This window comes from Melanostigma gelatinosum (assembly GCF_949748355.1).
Source record: "Melanostigma gelatinosum genome assembly, chromosome: 1".
Taxonomy (NCBI): domain Eukaryota; kingdom Metazoa; phylum Chordata; class Actinopteri; order Perciformes; family Zoarcidae; genus Melanostigma; species Melanostigma gelatinosum.
In genome coordinates, this window is record NC_136634.1 from 19,407,901 (window position 1) to 19,412,648 (window position 4,748).

At 52.5% G+C, this 4,748-nt stretch overlaps 1 pseudogene across 1 annotated transcript; it reads left to right on the forward strand.

Moving 5' to 3' along the window:
• Positions 1 to 3,296: 3,296 nt before the first annotated feature.
• On the forward strand, positions 3,297 to 4,148 carry LOC306785159 (cytochrome b-c1 complex subunit Rieske, mitochondrial-like; annotated as a pseudogene). Its single transcript has 2 exons — positions 3,297 to 3,368; positions 3,569 to 4,148. The product of its transcript is annotated as a cytochrome b-c1 complex subunit Rieske, mitochondrial-like (transcript).
• Positions 4,149 to 4,748: the final 600 nt, after the last annotated feature.

Consider the following 4,748-nt stretch of genomic DNA (forward strand, 5'->3'; position numbering starts at 1 on the left):
AGTTGTGGAAGGAAACTAGGTCTGCATTTCGGTCCGTGAAACACCCCACATCATCACAGAACGGACTGACCACCGTCACCGTATCCCTGTCTGTCCGGTGCGACCAAAAGAGAGGGCTCGCCAGTAAGAGTGGGAATACTGGCGAGCGACTCCACCCGACTTCCCCGTTCCAAGTCCCGTCTCACACTACCAGCTAAGTTATGCCTGCCGTCCGGTGCTCTACCAGTCTTGGCCCTCATTGACTCTGGTGCAGAACAGAGTTTTTTGGACTCCTCCTTGGCCTTCGCTCATGGGATTCCCTTGGAGGAGTTGGAATGCCCTCTTCAGGCGACCGCCCTGGATGGAAGTCGTTTGACCAATGTCACGCACCGGACTTGCCCTGTTACCCTGCTTGTATCAGGAAACCATCAACACGAGATCTGTTTTTACATCTTCTCTACGCCCCTGACACCTCTGGTTCTGGGCCATCCTTGGCTCCTGGACCACAACCCACAGATAGACTGGGCAGGAAACAGAATCATCTGATGGAGCCCTAGATGTCTTTCGAGGTGCCTCAAGTCCGCCATTCCCCGGCAGACCTCTTCTCTCCACACCCCTACAACTGGAACTGATCTCACCTCGGTTCCCGTGGAGTATGCAGATCTCAGCGAGGCCTTCAACAAGGAACGAGCCCTTTCCCTGCCACCCCACCGACCCTACGATTGCGCCATAGAACTATTCCCTGGTGCCACCCTGCCCTCCAGCCGACTATACAACCTTTCCCGACTGGAACGCGAGGCAATGGAGACCTATATCACAGACTCCCTCGCTGCTAGAATTATCCACCCATCATCCTCCCCGGTGGGAGCGGGGTTTTTCTTCGTGGCCAAGAAGGACAAGAGTCTCCGTCCTTGCATAGACTACCGAGGGTTAAATCAGATCACCACCCGGAACAAGTATCCGCTACCCCTACTCAACTCTGCTTTTGAATCCCTACCTGGAGCCACGATTTTCACCAAGCTAGACCTCCGCAATGCCTACCACTTGGTTCGGATACGGGAGGGGGACGAGTGGAAGACCGCTTTCAACACTCCCCTGGGACATTTCGAGTACCTGGTCATGCCATTCGGACTTAGAAATGCACCAGCCGTTTTCCAGGCTTTGGTGAATGACGTGCTCAGGGATTTTCTCAACCGGTTTGTGTTTGTCTACATCGACGACATTCTGATTTACTCCTCGAGCCTACAAGAACATTGCCACCATGTCCGTCAGGTCCTTCAGCGCTTACTGGAGAACCAACTCTTCATCAAAGCTGAGAAATGTGAATTCCATGTCACCTCCGTACAGTTTCTTGGTTTCATCATTGAGGAGGGTCAGATTCGCAAGGACCCAGAGAAGGTTAAGGCGGTCACCGAGTGGCCGGTTCCCTCTAACCGGAAGAAGCTCCAACAGTTCCTTGGGTTTGCAAACTTCTACCGCCGGTTCATTCGGAACTACAGTCAGACGGCGTCACCCCTAACCAGACTCACCTCCTCTAAGGTGGATTTTTCCTGATCCCCCGAGGCCACCCGAGCATTTAACATCTTCAAGGAACGATTCACATCAGCCCCCATCCTAGTGCAGCCAGAGGAGAGCTGCCAGTTCGTGGTCGAGGTGGACGCCTCCGACACCGGAGTAGGAGCAGTATTGTCACAGCGCTCAACCACTGACTCTAAGCTCCGCCCGTGTGCTTTGTTCTCTCGCCGCCTTTCCCCGGCCGAGCGGAACTATGATGTGGGCAACCGGGAGTTACTGGCCGACAAGCTGGCTCTGGAGGAATAGAGACATTGGTTGGAAGGGTCAGTCCACCCGTTCATTGTGTGGACCGACCACCGAAATCTTGAATACATCCATTCTACCCGGCGACTGAACTCCCGCCAAGCCCGCTGGGCTCTGTTCTTTGCCCGTTTCCACTTCACCATCGCCTATCGCCCAGGGAGTAAGAACATGAAGCCCAACGCCCTCTCTCATCAGTTTTCCCCAGACAAGGCTGACCCAGCGCTAGACACGATTGTTCCACCCGCCTGTGTCCTAGGGGTCCTCACCTGGGCGATAGAGTCTGCAGTGCGGGAGGCTCAGCAGACCCAGCCAGACCCAGGAGGTGGTCCTCCAGGGTGCCTGTTCGTTCCCCTTTCCGTCCATTCCCGGGTCCTACCCACCCCCACCTATCTTCACCCGCCCCCACCTATCTTCCTGGCCAACGGGTCTGGCTTTCCACCAAGGACATACCCCTACGCACTGAATCAAAGAAGCTCTCTCCCAGACGATCCGCTTTGTTTTTTCAACTGGCCTGCCGTCCTGTGTCGAGCCTCGGGTGTCACACAGACGATCCAGCCTGCCTGTCAGCCGCGGACGCGGACCTGCCACCTCCCGGCTAGGATCCGTGCGGAGCGCGAGGATGTGCCTGCGTATTTGACGTTTGACAGTTTTCCTGTCTGCTTCGTCTGCCGCTGTGTAGGATGAGCCACTTTCCGGCTTGGAACTGCGTGGAGATGCCTCCTATGGATTTTGGCCATTACCTGTCTTTTCCCTTGACTGAGAGAAATAAACTACCTTGGTTTTGAAATAGAACTCTGCTGTCTGAGTCTGCATTTCGGTCCGTGAAACACCCCACATCATAACAATACAGCTGTTTTCACAATAACTGTATAACCTGGAACCAAGACTGTGATGGCGTCTGTGCAAATTTACAATATGTGATTTCACATTTGATAAAGTCTCTTCAGTGTCATAAAACAGTTCACATTATTTTGGCTGAACTTGAGCTCAAGTAGTCGCGGATGGGTTTGTACGGACTTGAGTACGAGTCTGGTCGGAAATGGTAGATGGGTTGAGGTGGCCCATATTGGTTGGTCTTGCAGCATTTGAGGTGATAGACGACTGTGTCGGGAGGATGGATGTGCGGCCTTCCGAACGAAAGCGAAAAGGTACCGGTAGTCTGGTTCGGTGGTAAGGACTTTGGAGGTGCTGGTGATGTCTGCCTTAGGTGACCGGCATCTTCGCCTGCGAGGCGGATGGGGAACGTGGCGTGATCGATTCTTATGTACTTTGTGGAGTAGTCCAGGCTGGGAATTAGGTGGAGCCTGGTGATGTCTGCGCAGGTTGGGAGTGGCTGTTTGAGTGCAGCGGCCGAGCTTGGTTAGCAATTCCCAGGAGATGTGGGGATTGCGTGTGGATGGCTCGATAATTGGGCGAGGTCCATGTGGTTACCGGTGATCGATAGCCTGTGTTGTGTTGAACGGAAAGGCAGGAGCGAGGGAAGAGGAAAAGATGCTGGGATGCATGTGCGTGGGTTGGAAGTGCAGATTGGGGAAAAGAGGCTGCAGGGTGAGATATCCCTGATGCAGAGAGTAAGGAGGGGGTGCAATACGAACCGGCCCTCTTGAGGGGCTGGTGCGAGTGACTGGCCGTAGTTTGCCCATGCAAACTTGTCTGGGCTTGTCTGGGCGTGTTGTGACTGACGCTGACGCCTGTCGCTGGTGGCTCGGCGATCAAGGGAGGTGTACTGCTCCCTAGTTGTGCCATATACCTACCTGTTCTGTTGTTGGAGCGGTCTGTCAAAATTCCTGACTTTACAGACTACCGTCGCCCCGAGGTCACGGACCCCAACAAATCCTCCCAGGAGAGCAGCGAGGCGAGAAGGTCCTTCTCTTACCTAGTCACTGGAGCGACCGCTGTGGTTGGTGTGTATGCCGCCAAGACTGTGGTCACCCAGTTTGTCTCCTCAATGAGCGCATCAGCAGATGTCCTGGCCTTATCGCAGATTGAGATCAAGCTCGCTGACATCCCTGAAGGCAAAAACATGACCTTCATGTGGAGAGGAAAGCCCCTGTTTGTCCATCGCCGCACAGAGAAGGAAATCGCAGCAGAGGAGGGTGTGAATCTGGCGGAGCTCAGTGACCCCCAGCATGACAAGGACAGTGATTAACCCCCGCTGGGTCATCGTCCTCGGTGTGTGCACCCATCTTAGTTGTGTGCCCATCGCCAACGCCGGATACTTCGGAGGCTACTACTGTCCGTGCCATGGCTCCCACTACGATGCTTCAGGAAGGATAAAAAAGGGACCTGCTCCTCTAAACCTAGAGGTTCCCTTCTATGAGTTCACTGAGGACGTAGTCATAGTGGGATAAATACTGGAGCGCTGTCTCAGTTCCTCCCTGTAATATGTATTTTTTAGATGGCTCCATGTGAGTGACATAAAACCTGTGCATTTACTGTTAAAGACATATTTCCAACTCTATGATAGAGATAGTCTTTTCCCTTGGAAAAGAGTGAATTGTTTTTCTTTGATTGATCTGAATCACTTAGCTTGATGTCTTTTGATTCACTGACATTTTATTTTTTGTTTTAATCTCCATGGATTTCTTTCATTCCGCACTATTTTTAGTATTTTCCAAACAGCATTATGTGACACAAAAAGTTAAAGAGTGCTTCACAGAAAATGGAAGCAAAGGAATGAGGGCCGGGTGTGATCAGGTCCAACCCCTTTGCTGCCGCACCAATCCTGATATATTGTGTTGGAGCTGTGTGATAAAGTCAAAGGTGGGGCCTGTTTCATGGTGACCTAAAGTTGAGCTGGTAAAAGTGCTCATACACATGAACAACAATAGGCCTGGGGAGCACAATGATGAGGATAAGATGATGGTACGATCAAGAAAAGCCACCGGCAATCTAAAAAAGTATCGACAAGTTGTGAACACATTCAGGAATGTGTCTGCCTGTTAATCAAC